This window comes from Vespa mandarinia, chromosome 18, assembly GCF_050613455.1.
Source record: "Vespa mandarinia isolate Hongniang chromosome 18, ASM5061345v1, whole genome shotgun sequence".
NCBI classification, from domain to species: domain Eukaryota; kingdom Metazoa; phylum Arthropoda; class Insecta; order Hymenoptera; family Vespidae; genus Vespa; species Vespa mandarinia.
The window spans coordinates 2802501-2820000 of record NC_140827.1 but is presented as its reverse complement, the minus strand read 5'-3'; the positions used below and the strand labels follow the sequence as shown (position 1 = coordinate 2820000).

General features: G+C 39.2%; 1 protein-coding gene and 1 long non-coding RNA gene across 9 annotated transcripts in view; one reads left to right on the top strand and one right to left on the bottom strand.

Annotated features, from left to right (window-relative positions):
- LOC118445198 (uncharacterized) overlaps positions 1-5699 on the top strand; it is a 9528-nt gene extending 3829 nt beyond the window's left edge. For 2 of the 4 annotated variants that reach the window (XR_004839172.2, XR_004839176.2), the window contains 2 exons: positions 4158-4350; positions 4704-5699. This is a non-coding gene — a long non-coding RNA (uncharacterized LOC118445198). Of the gene's footprint in view, positions 1-4130; positions 4351-4703 lie in introns of all 4 variants that reach the window. The other 2 variants (XR_004839173.2, XR_004839174.2) reach the window with 2 other exon arrangements.
- Positions 1-17500, bottom strand: part of LOC118445199 (uncharacterized) — a 271029-nt gene that overhangs the window by 82975 nt on the left and 170554 nt on the right. The window lies entirely within an intron of this gene.

Genomic DNA, 17500 nt, shown 5'->3' with positions numbered 1-17500 from the left:
TTTATAAATGGACGTTTCAATATTCCAGAGGCGAGATCACTTCGTCTCGCGAGAGTAAAAGAGAGAAGAGGATACGACGAATGGATCGTCCTCCTCATCGTTCTCGTTCTCCTCTTCGTCCTTTTTTTCACTCTTATAACGCAACGAACGAAACGCGACGATGTCTACTTGAATTTTTTCGTGGAATGAGTTTTTTACCTTCGATAACGCGAGAATCTCCGCGTATATGTGGCTGTATATATGTATATATATATATATATATATATATATATATATTTTATTTTTTTTTTTTATTTTTTTTTTTCTTTTTTTTTTTGGAAAGATAAAAAGCTTAACTATACGTCGACGTAGACAAATTAAAATCGTGAAGAAGGAAAAATTGTAATAATCCATTGAATCGAACGAGATACTAATACTTTTTCATTCATTAAAATGATAAGATGTTTACGTTAGAAACGATAATAAATACTTGATTGAAGAAAAAATTGGGGAGAAAAAAAGAAATGTGTGATTAGAAAAATCCATGAGAAACTTTGTCTCGAAAATTAGCAGAGATATAAGATAGAATGAGAAAGAGAGAGAAAGAAAGAGAGAGAGAGAGAGAGAGAGAGAGAGAGAGAGAGAGAAAGAAAAAGAAAGAAAGAGAAAGAGAGAGAGAGAACCGACAACAGCTTTAACGCCTAAGAAACGATAATAAGATAGCATTAACGGTTGCTCTTAATTGGCTTTAAAATAAGGATATCCTCTTCTCTAATTAACGCCAATTAATTGCTTCGACCATGTCAGAATGAAAAGGGCCACGGTTCCTGGTTTAACGTGACTATTGGCTATAAATGCCCCCGTTTCACGATCATCGAGAATAAGAAAAACCTATCTACATTTTTATTTTTTAATATATATATATATATATATATATATATATATATATATATATGTACATCATACGTGACGTCATAAAGTGCGATTGTACGAAACGATTAAAAAAAAAAAAAAAAGAGAAACAAAAAAAAACGAAAAAAAAAGAGAACAACGTGCTTCGAAGTAAGAATATTTCGATTTAATCGTACGATATTATATTACGATAATAATATGAATTGTTTTTCCTTCAATCAATATTATAATTCTCGTAATAGTAATTCAAGACTAAAACCATGAATGAAAATCAATATCGTTGAACTTGACCCAGTTCGTCGCTTTAGAAATCCGTTCGTTAAGTTTCGAGAGTCCCTTCTCCCCACCCTCCCTCCCACCCCCTTCTCTCTCTCTCTCTCTCTCTCTCTCTATGTAAACTCGTGAATAAAGTTTCCCATGCAACCCTTTCTTTGATGATTCGATCGGTTTCGCAGGATGGAACGGCATTCTCTTCTACTAGAGTTTTACTACTACCAGAGAAGGGGAATAATAACAGACACCCAAAGGGGTGAGTTGGGTATTCTTGGGCGGGGAGGGGAGGGGGTAAACAGGGTGGTTAAACGTGGCCAAGAATGGGTGAATCGACGAATGATCCCTCGAAAGGTGCTCCCTTCACATGAACCTTCGCGTTTCTCGCTCGCGAAGAAAGCAAAAGCGTTTCAGTCTGCACCTGCGATTTGGGTTCAATGGATCCCTATTTTGTTCTCTCTCTCTCTCTCTCTCTCTCTCTCTCTCTTTTTCTCTTTCTCTTTCTGTCTATCTCTTGGTCCGCCGGTCTTTCGTTTTGCGTAGGAGTCCGATATTTAAATGCAAGACGTTTTCAAGAACGAATTCGATGGGACCTTACCCTAACCGTCCCGATCGAGCCACCCGATCTGACCTTCCTCATCCTCCTCCACTACCACCATCATCATCATCATCACCACCACCTCCTCCTCCTTCTCCTCCTCCTCCTTCTTCTTCTTTTCTTCAACTTATTCTTATTCCCTTTCTTCTACGTATTCAAATAGACGGGGCCTATACTACTCTGATCGTTAGATAATACGAATGATCGTGCGACCAACAAAGAATCGCCCGGCTCGATCGTCGTTCTCATTGTGCAAATCACGTATAGGCTCTCCCTTTCCTTCTCAAACTTTATCTATGTCAGTCGCCCCCTCTCCTCCTCACCACCATCCCTTTATTGAAAAACGATTTCTATCGAAGATCCCTAATCTCTTCCCTTTGCCTTTTTTCTAAAACATTTTTTCCCCCCTTTCCTTATGCAAGTAACTAAGTAAGTATGTAAGTAAGTACTTAATAGAAACGCTACGATTATCCTGAAGAATTATTACACCGTAAATGGGAATTTCTTCTTGTTCGTTTATACGTACGCGAGAACGCGGCTGACAAATGGAAAAGAAAATGGTAAAAAGGAGAGACAAATATGGAAAAAAAAAGAAGGGAAAAAGGAAAGAAAGAAAGAAAGAAAGAAAGAAAGAAAGGAAGAAAAGAATAAGAAGAAAAAGAAGAACGACGAGGCGGGATGGATTGGGGTGTACGGTGGTGGGTGGGGAGTGAGAAGGGAGTAGTTTGAAAGGGAAAGAGAAATAGAAGGGGAAAGAAAAAAGAGAAGAGAAGAAGAAAAAGAAAAAATAAAAATAAAAGAGAAAAGAAAAAAGAAGAAAAGAAAGAGGAAAAATCACGTTAATTTAACTCGACTCGTACTCGGCGTTAGTTCAGAGGAAGGAATTCGTTCCGAAGGATATTAACGGGATGGTCACGGAGAAAAAGATAAAAGGAAAAAGAAAAAAGGAAGGAAGGAAGGAAGGAAGGAAGGAAGGAAGGTGGGGTGGTTGGTTGGTTGGGTTGGGTTGGTTGGGGAGAGGTGGAGGAGGAGGAGGAGGGTAGAAGCAAGCAGCAGTAGCAGCGACGAAAAGCCGAGACCGCAACGAAAGCAGCTCCCGACTGATTACGTATTAATACGTTTCTCTGAATCCACGCGCGCCGTCAGACCGACGTGTGTTAGATAATGAGAGAGAGAGAGAGAGAGAGAGAGAGAGAGAGAGAGAGATAAAGAGGGGTGTAATGGCGGCAGTGACGGCGACGTTAAGGAAAGAGGAAAGAGTTAGAGGGTGGAAGGAGAGGGTGAGAAAGAGAAAGAGAAAGAGTAGAGAAGGGACGACGTACGTTCCATTGCCCAGAGCGTCTCGCGGGATATACTGAGAGAGAAATAAAAAGAGAGAGACATAGAGAGACAGACAGAGAGAGAGAGAGAGAGAGAGAGGAATAGAGAGAAAGTGTGTGCGCCGGCCGGTATTCTGATGAAAAAAATTATCAAAAATAAAAGGAGGACTGGCAGCGCGATTATACAAAACGGATATTACAACGTGGCTACGAATCTCGGTTTCTATCTCTCCCTCTTCCTCTATCTCTCTCTCTCTCTCTCTCTCTCTTTCTCTGTCTATCTTTTTCTCTCTTTCCGTGTCTCTTATTAAACCCTCAACCTACCCCCAAGAGCCAGACCAGCCTTCAGCCGCGAATTCAATGGGAGATGCACGGGACTACTACAGGAAATCTTCTTGAAATATTAACCCCCTTTACTCCCCCCTCCCTCCTCCTCCTCCACCTCCTCCTCCTTCTTCCCCTTCTAACCCACCACACAGTCCACCATACCCCTACCCTTCTTCTTTCTCTCTTTCTCCGTGTTTCCTATCTACCATCGCTATCATCCACCCTTTTCGCCACCAACCCTTTTCCCGTTTCCGGAATCAACTACGGAAATGTTACTTCGCCGTCTTTGTGTCTTCTTTCGTTTGATTTTCTTTTCCTTTTTCTTTTTCCTTTTGCTTTCCTTCCTTTCCTCTTCCTTTTCCTTTCTTTTCTTTTTCTTTCTTTCTTTCCTTCAACTTTTTTTTCCCTTCTTTCTTTTCCCCCTTCAAACACGTGATTGCCGCTTTGATGTTGACCAGTATCTTTGAGAACTTCAGAGAACCGGTGATTCCAAGAGTCTTTACAACGTTTTCCATATATATATATATATATGATTTTTTTTCTATGAATTATGAACAGACAATATCTCGTTGATCTCTTTCTCTATCTCTCTATCTCTCTCTCTCTCTCTCTCTCTCTCTCTCTCTCTCTCTCTCTTCCTCCCTCTCCAAATGATATCTATTTCATATCAAACAATGACTTTCGGATCCGGTTACGTTACATCCCTCCGTTACGACTGTTCACAGCAAATTAATTCTCGATAAGCATTGCAGATGGTAAGAGAGAAGCTTAGAGACCGCAGACAATGACCAACAATAAAGGTCTGTGTGTAACTTCGCGATGTTCTAAGGGCACGAGCCCGGGTACTTTGATGCCTGCTATCAGTACGAATTGGGCTAAGCAATCGGAAGGAGAGAGGCTACCGCTATCCTACAATTGTCCAAACTCCTGCGAAATCCCTCGAAGGTGTGTATATCCTTCCCTTTCTATGTCTCTTCCTCTCTCTCTCTCTCTCTTTCTCTCTCTCTCTCTCTCTCTCTCTCTTCGTCCTTTCTCAAGATGAAACGTTTGCAAGCCAAGATGGCGTCCTTTATGAGGGGTGCAAAGAGACGAACGGCGATTGAGTAAAGGAGAAAGAGAAAGACAGAGACAGAAACATAGACAGAGAGAGAGAGAGAGAGAGAGAGAGAGAGAGAGAGACAGAGAGAGGGAGAGAAGACGGCCTTGGCAGTCATAGAAAGGGAGGAGGAAGCGGGTGCCGGGGGAATGCCGACAAGGATGGTTGTATTTGTGTAATATTGCGTTTGTCTTGTCTTCAGAGCATCCGCTAATGTACACAACATTGCTAACGGGAGTGAAGACTCTAGTAACAGGGGACAGATACTAAGATGAGGATGAGGTCGAGGACGAAGACGAGGACGAGAACTACGATGACGACGACGACGACGAAGACGACGACGACGAGGTGAAGGAAGACAACGTAGATGTAAGAGAAAGAGGTGTTACAGTGATGGTGATGACGCTAGGAGCTACTCCTACAATTGTTATTGTACAATTTGCTAAGACTAAGGCGCGTAGATTGCAAAGTGTGAGAGGAAGCACCTTTGGACATCAGGCTGAGTATTCAAACAGAGGAAAGCGCGCGCCTAGTTTGGTTTGGTCCTCTTCTATTCTACCTTTTGCATACCAGCCGCTGACTGCCTGCTACTGGTACTGGTACTTGCTACTGTTGCTGGTACTGGTATACTTGCTACTGTTACTGGTGCTGGTACTGGTACTGCTACTGCTGTTGCTGCTGGTTCACTATGTCCATACCATTTGGAGATCTATTGTCCTAAGGTTAATCCTTAGCTTTCTATCAGTCATTGGCAAAATCCTCGTCAAACTTTATTTGTCCCATGTAATTGTATTTTTATTGATTTATCATTTAATCACGAAAAACTTATTTCTCCATGGATATTGATAGTTATGTCGAAAAGAATTTTTCATCGAGATAGGAAGAATAACGCGTTACGGTCTAAAGTTTCGCTGTTGGCCAAGATCAAAGCGAAGGACCTTGTACATTGTGGATCCGCGAGAGTGAGAAAGGTGGAAAGAGAAATAGAGAGAGAGAGAGAGAGAGAGAGAGAGAGAAATAGAATGTGTCTAACAGTAGCAAGCAGAACTCCTATTCCGTCTAAAGCAATAACGAAGACGTTTGTTAACCGACTATAACTTTACTGTGACGTGTTTCTCCGAAGGCGTTTGCTACCGAATTGTTATGATTCCTTATGTTAATATATCATACAATAAAATGGAAAACGCGTAATTTATTATACAATACGATTAAAAGAAAGTAAATAAAATCGATCGGTCTTCTTTTCTATTCGAATTACCGCATCTTCGATCTTCTATCTATTTAAAAAAAAAAAAAAAAAAAAAAAAAAAAGAAGGAAGAAAAGAAAAAAGAAAAACTTAACCATCATTGTAATGTTTATATTCGTAAAATAATATCCCATTATTCACGTTAGAATGGAATACGATAAAAAAAAAAAAAACAATATCTTTTAATAACGTAAGAAATTCAATAACCTCATGAGGGATTTATTATATCACAATGAAGAAAATTCGTTGGTTGTCGTACGACGACAAAATGGCTGACTTTGGCGTTAAGTAAGGAGTCGTATATAGAAGAGTAGCGAGAAAATTATGCTTCCGGAAGTAGGTTCCTTCCTACCTACCTACCTATCTACCTATCTACCTACCTACCGTAGTATATCACGACTAAGGATTTCTCTATTTTAGCCCGAGCTACTATAATTCTATCTTTCTTAGCGGCGCTCAGCCAACCGAGAATTGTCTTGAATCGTGATGACATTTTGCGCGAGCGATTCGTGAACACAGCTAGGAATCGCCTATTTATACGCGACTCATTCCACTTCCTTCTTCCTCTCTCCTTTCCTTCCTATCTTCCACCTTCCCATCCTCTCTCAATTTCTCCATCAAGTCCGTTCCTTCTCTTAGCTTAGCTCAACGAAGAGAGATAGATAGATAGATAGATAGAGAGAGAGAGAGAGAGAGAGATGGCGACTGGGGATGGTAGTAGCAAAGTGGCTGTTCTTACACAAATAAAACAGCACTTAGTACGAGTACTTACCTCTCTTGGATCCTCGCGTACACGCAATCGCCTTCTCTCTTTCTCTCTCTCTCTCTCTCTCTCTCTCTCTCTCTCTCTCTCTCTTTCTCTTTCTCTTTCTGCCAATGACAACACAGACAGTGGGAATGTGACATGTGCCCGGCCTACCTCTTCTACAGCAGGTAACACCGTGATACGAACTCGTATGCAAATCCACTTGGGTATGCACTTCAACTGCTAGCTACGGAGGCGCGAGTGTTTCCGCGAGACTCTTCGGTTAAATCAAAGGCGAACATCACCGACTCCTCCACTTTCCTCCTCCTCCTCCTTCTTCTTCTTCTTCTTCTTCTTCTACTACTACAACTACTACTACTACTACTCTTTCTCCTCCTCCTCTTCTTACTCTTACTACATCTCATCCAACAGTCTCCAAAATACGCATGAGATTCGACACCTTCGAGTTTTACCTCTTTGAATGATACAAAGACAAAGAGAGATAGAGAGATAGAGAGAGAGAGAGAGAGAGAGAGAGACAACGAAAGAGAGAAAGAGACAGATAGACAGAGAGAGAGAGAGAGAGACAGAGAGAGAGACAGAGAGAGAGAGAGAGAAATATATAAATGAATAATAACAATAGGAATTTATTTTCGTAATAATAAGTATCACGTTAATATCACATTGTTATAGAAAATAATATGATAATAATATTGTTTAAATAGAAATAGATAAAAATCAATCTACGTAATTAGTTCCTACGATATATTTCTTAAAGATAAAAGATATTTTAAAAGATGAGGTCGATTTTAATAAGATAAGGTCGTTGGACCGTGTATACTTTTCTATTGTCGTTATTAACCGACGACAAGACGGTGGATGACGACGATGGAGGGTAAGAAAACGCCGTGGGCCGATTTCTTGGCCACCCGAGTACGAAGACAGAGAGAGAGAGAGAGAGAGAGAGAGAGAGAGAGAGAGAGAGAAAAAGAGAGAGGGAGAGAGGGAGGGAAGGAGAACGGGGCGCCTTCGTAAATGCATAAAACGCGATATGAAATGCACGAGTTCGGACGTTTTGGCATCCGGACAAGCAGACAATCAACTCATCGAGGCGTGCGGATGCATTTTTATTATATATTATAGACTGGCCGATGCCTTCCTCCATATCGTACGTCACTCACAATGTCAGTCGCTAACGTACCGTCTCGAACGTATTTTATGTACCGGGTGTTCCGAAATCGTGAACATTCCTAGGACCCAAAAGATCATTCAAGTTATATCGATTATATCTGTACTTATCGATAAATTATCGGATTATCATGAGTAAGGAGGATATAAAATTTGAAAGAGAAACGTATCGAAAAGGTGCAACGGTCCCGATGATTTATTATACCCTTTATCGAATATAAATCCTTTTTTTATTTTTGCTCTCTCTCTCTCTCTCTCTCTCTCTCTCTCTCTCTCTCTTTCACACACACACACACACATACTCTCTTTCTCTCTTTCTCTTTCTCGTATAGGCGCCATCACGAAGTTCTATACTCGTACGATAACCAACGATTCTTCGAACGCATTCGTAAATATAATTGGTAATAATAATAATAATAAAAGATGAATTAATGACTATGGATTATTGTATTTCTATTCTAGATACATCACCCAGTATAAGTTTTGGATATAGGTGTATATTGGGCCCGTTGGTATCTCCCTATATCAGCCGTACACATAATTACCATCTGATAGAGTCCGTTGTCTGTCGGGAGGCTGATTTCATACTTGTTCTTCTTGCACGCCCGTCAAAGCTTTCCCCGTGGCGGTAGGACGGCCGATCTCGGATGGGGGGCCTTAGGGCCGCATAGGTCTCTTCTCCCGCCTCGACCAATCACCGTGGTCCGGCACGCCGCGCCACGCCGTGCCACGGTCCGGCCCGGCCCGGTCCGGCCCGGTCCGACACGGGCGCCGGAGAAAACGAAACGAATATAAACGAAACCAAACGAAATAAAGAAATAAAACTGTTCGATTAGGTTCGTCTTCAAAGAGAATGCATCGGGTCTGTTCGTGGGCCTCTTTGGGCCCACTCCTCTTTTACCGTCTCGATGGCCGATTGAAATTCGATTATAGCTCCTCGACGACCGCCATTTCTTCTGAGATACTCCATGAGATCTTCTTCGATCGAAAACGAACATTATTTTAATTCGATCGAGAGATATTTTATTCGTTCTATTTACGATTATTATAATTGTTTTCTCATGGGCGTTTAGAAGATACACCTATTATTCAACGAAATAAACCTTTCGAAGAAACGTTTAGTTTCCGTAGGAATAACATAAACTATGTTAGCGAGAGATCATCGTAACACCTGTCGAAAATGCAGATTTACGGCGCAGCTGCTTCCGCCGGCTTATTCGCTCGTTCGCTCGTTCGCTCGCTCGCTCGCGCAAAGCAATAATTCTAGGGAGAAGACGAAGGACCCAACTTCGTGGTTTTCTTCCTTCGGCCGACTCGTTTGCCGTTGCTTAATACCCATCCTCTTTTATCTCTTTCTCTCTCTCTCTCTCTCTCTCTCTCTCTCTCTCTCTCTCTTTCTCTTTCTATCTTTATCTCTCTTTTAAGAGAAACCGCGATGTCCATCTTTCCTTTCCTTCTTGTAGCGGGCCGATCGCATTGTTTCATTAGGCCACGTCAAAATATTAGGGCCCACGAGTTGTCCGTTCCTTCTTACCTTCTCTTCTCATTCTCTCTCTCTCTCTCTCTCTCTCTTTCTCTATCTCATCGACGATACGACGTCGTTGAAACCTCCCACTGCCCAAGGCCACATAGACATTAATGCATCGCGTATACGATGCCGACTTGTACGTGTAATTACTACATTCGAGCCATTTATACCGGGTGGTCGAGTTTGCGCGTAGAGGCAAACGTTCTCGATGATCCTCATTTGTACGGAAAACGAGCGGGTCCGCAATAGTAAGCGCCAGTACGTTCGGGCAAAATACAAGCCGTTAAACGTTTAATGAGCCACGTACTTACTTACTTATTTACTTACTAACTTACTAACTTACTAACTTACTCACTTACTTACTTACTTACTTACTTATTTACTTATTTATATATATATACGTCATCAAAAAAAAAAAAAAAAGAAAAAAAAAAAAAACTTTCGCATTATCGATTATCAATTAAATATTTAATTACGCATTGTACTCCGTACTTCGCGACGAAAGTTTTTCTTTCTTTCTTTTTTTTTTTCTTCTTTTTTTTTTTGTATATTATACTTCGTTGATAAAAATTCTTTTCTTTTTTTTTTTTTTTTTTTTTGGACAACGAGCGAGAATAAAAATACGAATTATCGATTTTTTATCGATGCGTATACGCGGCTTCTCTTCCATTCTTTTCTTCTTTTTCTTCTTTTCTTTTTTCAAACCGTACCATACTTGACGATCATCCATCCATACGGTAGGACTTTCGAGGGGGCCCCAAGTCGGAACAAAGACGTGTCACATGCGTAAGTTTTTTTTTTCTTTTTTTTTTTTTTTTTTTTTTTTTTTTGTTACGAGTTCGTCACGCCATTCAACGGGGCCCATATATAGTATGTACACGCTCTTGCCGAGATGCATTCTCCCACGCAGGACACACATCGAACCCGTTTTTTTTTCTCTCTCTTTTTTTTCCCTTTCTCTCTCTCTCTCTCTCTCTCTCTCTCTCTCTCTCTCTCTTTCCTTTCATTCTTTCACCTTCCATTCGATTCGTGTTGTTGTTTCGTCCTTTTCCCTTCGTCGATCCAGATAAGTATCTTACGTTACTACGTTCGTGAATCGGTTCTAAGGTGAAAAAAGGAAACTAATTCTTTGGCCGAAGGTGAAATTTATTATGAATTTTCCATCCGTGAAGTCAAACCTTTTATCGTTTTGTCATTTTCATTCACTCACGATTTATTTCAATTTTTTTTTTCTTCTTTTTATTATTATTATTTTATTTCTCTCTTTCTCTCTCTCTCTCTCTTTCTCTCTCTCTCTCTTTCTCTCTCTCTGTCTGTCTCTGAAAACGATGGGTGATCAATTTTGATGACGTTTAAAAAAAAGAAAAAGAATTTCGACGGTACCGTAATAAATCTTTTTGAAAACAAATTTGAGCTTTGTGTTTTTCCTTTTTTTTCTTTTCTCTCTCTCTCTCTCTCTCTCTCTCTCTCTCTCTTTCTTTCTCCCTTTCTTTTTCTTTTTCTTTTTTTTTTTGGAAGGGGGTAGCGTGGGAGGGGAAACGACAACATTGGTATCTTTTGATTAATAATTAAAGATCAATTAATTTCGTATATTTAAAATTAATATCATTCGAGTTAATATGATACGTTTCGTATGACGAGCTTGATCCACGGATATGATCCTCGTTCAAGGATAAAAATTCAGGTTAAAATTGTAATCAAACGATCGTCAGTATGCAATTTGTCGATCTATTAACGACGGTGAGTTGAAGTCGTTTTCTCGAACGATAGCTATAGATGATTGGGATGAGAGTTAAGGGAATGGGGAATGGGGAATGAGGATGATGGGGAGGATGAGGAGAGGAGAAATAAAAGGAAGGAGGACGGTGCTGTCACCGCGTTATAGGCCGCGCGAACAGGATCAGGATGAGAAGCACCGCAGCGCGCCATTGTGGGACCACGTCCGGTCACATATGAGTTTCATTGTGCGGGACTTATATTTATTCATTAACAATTACCAAGCGCATCCGCGATATACAGAGAGAAAGAAAGAGAGAGAGAGGGAGAGAGAGAGAGAGAGAGAGAGGACTTTTTGTTCGACTGATCGAAGATACTTGGGTAACGACTGACACAATCTGGCTGCGCATAAAAATTTAAATTAATGGTACCGCCCTAAACTATATCTTCTCTTTCATTCTCTATTTCATCTCTTTTCTCTTCCTTTTCGTTTAATTTCTTTTTCTTTTTCCTTTTCTTACCTTTCTTCTTTTTACCGTCTTCTTTTTTTTTCTTTTTTTCAACTTATATATGCATTTACGTACGTACGTACGTATATCATGATTCCTATGGAAACCTTAAAGAAGAAAAAAAAGAGGACGAAGAAGAAGAAGAAGAAGAATATGGAGGAGAATGGAATGGCTGTTAAAGAACCGTGAAAGAACCTGTTCGTTAATTATTAAAGATTTAATCAATTTCGTATGAGTTACCGATCGTAATTTCAATATCGTCGTTTAAATCGAGAACTTTTTGAAGGAAGGTCGACGACCGAAAGAAGCCCGACCGCATGATATTAAGTATATACGTTTATACATATATATGGGTGTGTGTGTGCATATATATATATATATATATATATATATATATAGGAAAAGCAAGGTTTTATTTCCGATGAGATTAAACGTTGAAAGGAGTGAACGATTCAATATATACGATTTCCTTGGAAACGATTTCCCCCGGTTAAGCCATTCGTGAAAGGACAGATCAGTATATAGTAAAAGAAGGACGCCTTCTCTATAAAAATAATCTCCCGAGGACTTGATCTCCGATTGATATTCCCCGGTAAGGGATCTAAAACCGATCCCTTTTGTGGTAGATCTCTTCCTTATTCTTTTTTTTTTTTTTATCGCGACAACCTGGTAAAAAGGACTTTGTCGAAAGATTCGTAAGATAGAGAAAGAGAATTGAAGAGATAGAGAAATAGAGAGAGAGAGAGAGAGAGAGAGAGAGAGAGAGAGAGAGAGAGAGACAGACAGAGAGAGAGAGAGAGAGAGAAAAAGAGAGAGATGAGGTCGTATCAATGAAACATTTTAAAATATAATTTCTTAATACATACACGGCATATAAATCTTGATATTATTTAATAGAAATAAATAAATATATATATGTATATATAGATATATAATATACTATTTTCCGAAATTTTATATTATATCCCGTTTTAATTAAATTACAAACATTAACGCGATCGGATCTCATACTTCCTTTTTTATCTCTCTCTCTCTCTCTCTCTCTCTCTCTCTCTCTCTCTCTCTCTTTCTCTTTCTCTATCACTTTTCTAACAATTAGTTAGAGAACCATCGGTTATCGTTGGTTCTAATCTGACACGAGAAAGATCGTCTTTTTTTCTCTTTTTTTTTGGTTTTCCTTCTTTCCCCTTCCCTCCCCCCTCCCCTCTCCACTTTCTAGATCCAACGATCCAACAGCACATCGTTTTCTATCAGGATATTGAAGTCTACTTGTGTCCATCGTTGAAAGTACCGACCCATTACTAAAATTAATGAACAAATACGCACGTATGAGAGAAACCATATACGGTAGATGTAGATATATAGACCGGCTAAAGAGAGAAAGAGAGATAGATAGATAGAGAAAGAGGAAAGATAGAGGGAGAGAGAGAAAGAGAGAAGGGGAGAGACTCCACCTCGGCTGGAAGCTCGCCGACGGGTGTCGATCAATTAAGTAATGATCGCTAATTAACGTTCCCCCGGGGGTGGTAATACCCGATAACGTTGGTTCGATGCACGTAGTATTACCTTGCGGCTTACAGCTTACGTTAAACCATCAGCCAAAGAGAGAGAGAGAGAGAGAGAGAGAGAGAGAGAGAGAGAAGGAACGAGCGAATGAACGAACGAACGAGAGAGAGAGAGAGAGAGAGAGAGAATGAGAGAGAGAGAGAGGTGAACTAGAACAATCTTGGCGGAGGCCTTAGTTTGAATTAACCGTGGCTCAGCACCATGCTGAGTAATCAAACAATTACGAAGGGGGGCTTTGGGTGGGAAGTAAAGGAAACGAGAGTGGGGCTTGGAATGGAGCTAGAGAAAGGGTAGGAAGGTGGGTGAATGGGTGGGTGGAAGGGAGGATCGAGAAGAGATAGACGCCGTAGTAGGCCTCCTCCTGCTTTACCTACCAAATGCTAAACCTCGAGAAAACTGGTATGAGAGAAGGATGGAAGGAAGGATGGGTAACCAGGAGGATAGGAAGAGGAGGATTGAAGGAAGAGGGTGAGTGGGTGGATGGAAGGGAGATCAAAATGAGAGAAGTGACTGAAAGGGCATGCCGAATCTGTAAGTTAGCGGTATTTAAGCAGAGGGAAAATAATGCTTAGTTGTCGATATTATACGTGAACGCCCGTTAGAATTTCGTTCTTCCTTTTAGCTTTAACGAACACCAAGAGGCAACCTAATTGACTGTTAAATTATCACGGGCAAGAGAGGCTCAATCACTATCTTCTTGATTCGAGACAAACTTAATCGAACTTTAATCGAATTCGAATGATCGTTCCTCTTAATGTTCTCAATAGTCTTATTCTAGACACACACACACACACACACATACATATATATATATATATATAGAAATTTTGTATCTTTCCAAAATAGAAAGGAGTTTGAATGAAAATTATTAACAAGTCCATTAAATTTGTATTGTTTATGTTTTTATACATCTTTTATTTTCTTTTTTTTTTCTTCTTCTTCTTCTTTTTATACTTTAATTTTATTCTTTCTTTTAACAAAACGAAAGTTTAGGATTAATTAACTCGTCGATTAATACGATAATACACATGCAGAAAGAGAGAAAGAGAGAGAGAGAGAGAGAGAGAGACAGACAGAGAGAGAGAGAGAAATAAGGGATAAGGGCAGATCGAATATCTTCCCTTCTTAGTTTTCTTTACGGCTCGTAAAACTTCCAAAAGGATTGATGGAGACCGAGAGGTGGGAATGTAAAGTGAATGGAGAGTGATAGATAGATAGAGAGAAAGATAGAGAGATAGATAGAGACAGAGAAAGAGAGAGAGAGAGAGAGAGAGAGAGAGATAGAGAAAGAGGGATGGTATAGTAGTGGAGCAAGCATCATCGTGAAAGTATTCGCACGAAATTGAAAACTCGGCAACATGCATATTCATGCGAAGGCTTTAATATATGTTTTACGGTCTCGCTCGAGTCGCTTGCCCTCTGCTACGATATTTTCGACGAAATAAAGAGAGAGAGAGAGAGAGAAAGAGAGAGAGAGAGAGAGAGAAAGATAAATGCACGCGTGAAAAGAGTAGTTTACTACCGAGTACGTCGATATTCTCGTCGTTTTCATTCTCTCTCGTCGATAAATTTTAAGTCCATAATCCAATCGAGTATAAATATATATACATATGTATTTATACATACATACATATATATATACATATATATATATATATATATATATTTTTGTTCATTTCTAATAATATTTTACGTCAAATTTCGTTAGAAAAAAAAAATTGAGGAGGAAAAGAAAAAGAAAAGGTAACATTAAAAAAAGAAAAACAACGATCGTAAACGGGGTAAAAAAAACAACGATCGACATGAGCGAAGAAATAAATAGAAAGAAAGAAAGACAAAGAAGAAGAAGAGGAAGAAGAAAGTTTTTTTTTTTTTTTTTTTTTTTTGAAGAAAATGATAGGAACGAACGTGGGAGGAAGAATTTGGTGAGTGGGGGAGTGGATTCGAATCAAGCGCGAGCACGGTTGATAGTGGGGGAGAGTGCGGGTGGGTGGTGTTCTCACAAAAGCAGATTTTAATCGAGCGTCAAGCCGCGACGTTGAATTTATGATCAGGCAGGGCTGTTTAACAAGTCGATTTAAGGCCGTTCGACGAACGAAACGATACTACGGTAATTAACATAAAGTATTTAATAATGTTTTCCTAAATCGTCTAAAAGGTTCTCTTTTCTTTTTTCCTTTTTCTTTTTTTTTTCTCACCACCCTCCCCCTTTTTCCCTTCTTTTCCCTTTCTTCTTTTATTTTTCTTTTATTTATTTATTTTTTTGTTCCTTTTCCCTTCTTCCTCCTCTTCCTTCCTTTTTTTTTTCTCTCTTTTAATTTCGTTCTCCTTCTTTCTATTCCTTTTCTTTTTTCTTTTTTTCCTGCTTTTTCTCTTTCTTTTTTTTTTTCTTTTTCTTTTTCTTTTTTTCCTTTTTTTTTTTTAATACCAAAGAAGAAAGACTCTTCTCCTTTTCCACGATTTTATACGGCCATTACGTTTTACGATCAAACCGAAAAAAATAGCCGAACGATAATACGTAGGGGGTCGTCCCTTAAACTCCCCCGCTTCCCTTTCTCTCCATCATACTCCAATCGTCCTAAGAAGAGAACTTGCCCTTTTTCCCGGTCTTATACCGCTTACTTCTTCTTCTTTTTCTTCTTTTTCTTCTTCTTCTTCTTCTTCTTCTTCTTCTTATTATTATTATTATTATTATTATTATTCGTCTTTCTTCGTTCGTCTTCTTCGTTCGTCACTATGCACATTCGGCCTTTTTGACAATTTCTCTCAAACGAGAACGTTTTAATATCCTTGAGATATAACGCAGTTAGATAGGCATGAAACAAAAATTTATTAATATGACAAAATTTTAACGTAACGAAACGACATCGTTGATATTCCGAGAGCTCGTTTAGAAAAATATTAATGTTCGCAATCGAACGTAACTCCATTCGACATTCGATTTTATTATGTAAACGTTATTCGTAATATTTTGAGAATTTCTCGATTAGTTTTGTGGAATTTGAAAAAGGATTAAAGGGAGACGTAAATAAAGGGAACGAAATAAAAAGAAAAAAAAAAGAAAGAGAGAGAGAGAGAGAGAGAGAGAGAGAGAGAGAGAGAGAGAAACGCAACAAACACAAATACAAGAAATAAAGAAATGAAATCAGTATAATGAAGAACAATATAAAATGAAAAATAAAGAGAAGATAATGATTAAAAGATATAACGTTCTATCTCAAAGAGATGAGAAAATGGATAATACGTAGAGGCTTTTATGTCCAATGTCGGTTCGATTAATAATAAAGACGTTTCAATTATTTGTAATAATTGTATGGTAGAGTGTAATAATAAAACTTGAAGAAAAAGTACGAGATACAAAGAAAAGTAGAAAGACAGAAAGAGAGAGAGAGAGAAAGAGAGAGAGAGAGAGAGGAAAGTTCTGATCCATCGCGATTCGAAGATCGTTAATACGATTATTCGTTCATGCATACCAAAGTTGGTCTCGGTTTCAGACGCAACGCAACGAAGGTACGGGTGGGAGGGCGGGAGGGAATTAGGGAGATCGGCGAAGCTCTCCTCCGATTTACCGTTCGCAGGATCGCTGTCCACTTCACTTTTGATTCCAAATATCAGCGGGTGGGCATACCTGACAGTTGGACGGCTCCGATATCCACTCACGGTATTATTAACGTTTACGAAAATACGAACGTTAACCGGCCGGTGTAAGTGCCTCGCTCGAAGCTAAATTAGCTGTCCAATACTAATTAGCTTTCAATCTAACCCCGGCAGAGGTATCCGCGTCTCTCTAGATTCGATCCAAATCGAACGTTTTCCTCCCCACTCCCCACTCCGCCCTCCCCAATCTCCACGAAAAAAAAAAAAAAACCATTCGAAGGATATAAGTCCCTTCCCCCCTCCTTCGCCACCCCCTCCCCCTTCCTGCTGGTATCCTGGAAGTATTTACTTCTTTTTCTTTTTCTTCTTCTTCTTCTTCTTCTTCACCCAACTTTCTTCTTTTGGCTTTCTTTCTTTCTTCTTTTCTTTCTTGTTTTTTCTTTTTTTTCTTTTTTTTCCCCCTTACATTTATTTATTTACCCTTTCTCTCTCTCTCTCTCTCTCTCTCTCTCTCTCTCTCTCTTCTCTTTCCTTTCTCTTTTTTCCTTTCATTTATTTCTTTTTCATTCTTCTTTCATTTTTTTTCCTTCTTTTTTTTCTTTTCTTTTTTCTTTTTTGTGATATCCCAAACGCAACGAGATTTCTCGTATCGAAATTATCTCGTTTGGAATTATTTTTTCCCCTACCCTCCAGCAATGATTTTGTATTAAAAAAAAAAAAAAAAAAAAAAAAAAAAAAAGAAAAAAAAAATTTGTTAATTTTTACAATTCGTAAAGCACGTAAATAAGTAAATGGAAACGTGTGAGCGTCAAAGTGGAGCGTTCAAAGAGAGCTCGCACAATCTCGACATAGTTGCAACGAAGGCGTTTTCTTTCTTTTTCTTTTTTCCTTTTCTTTTTCTTT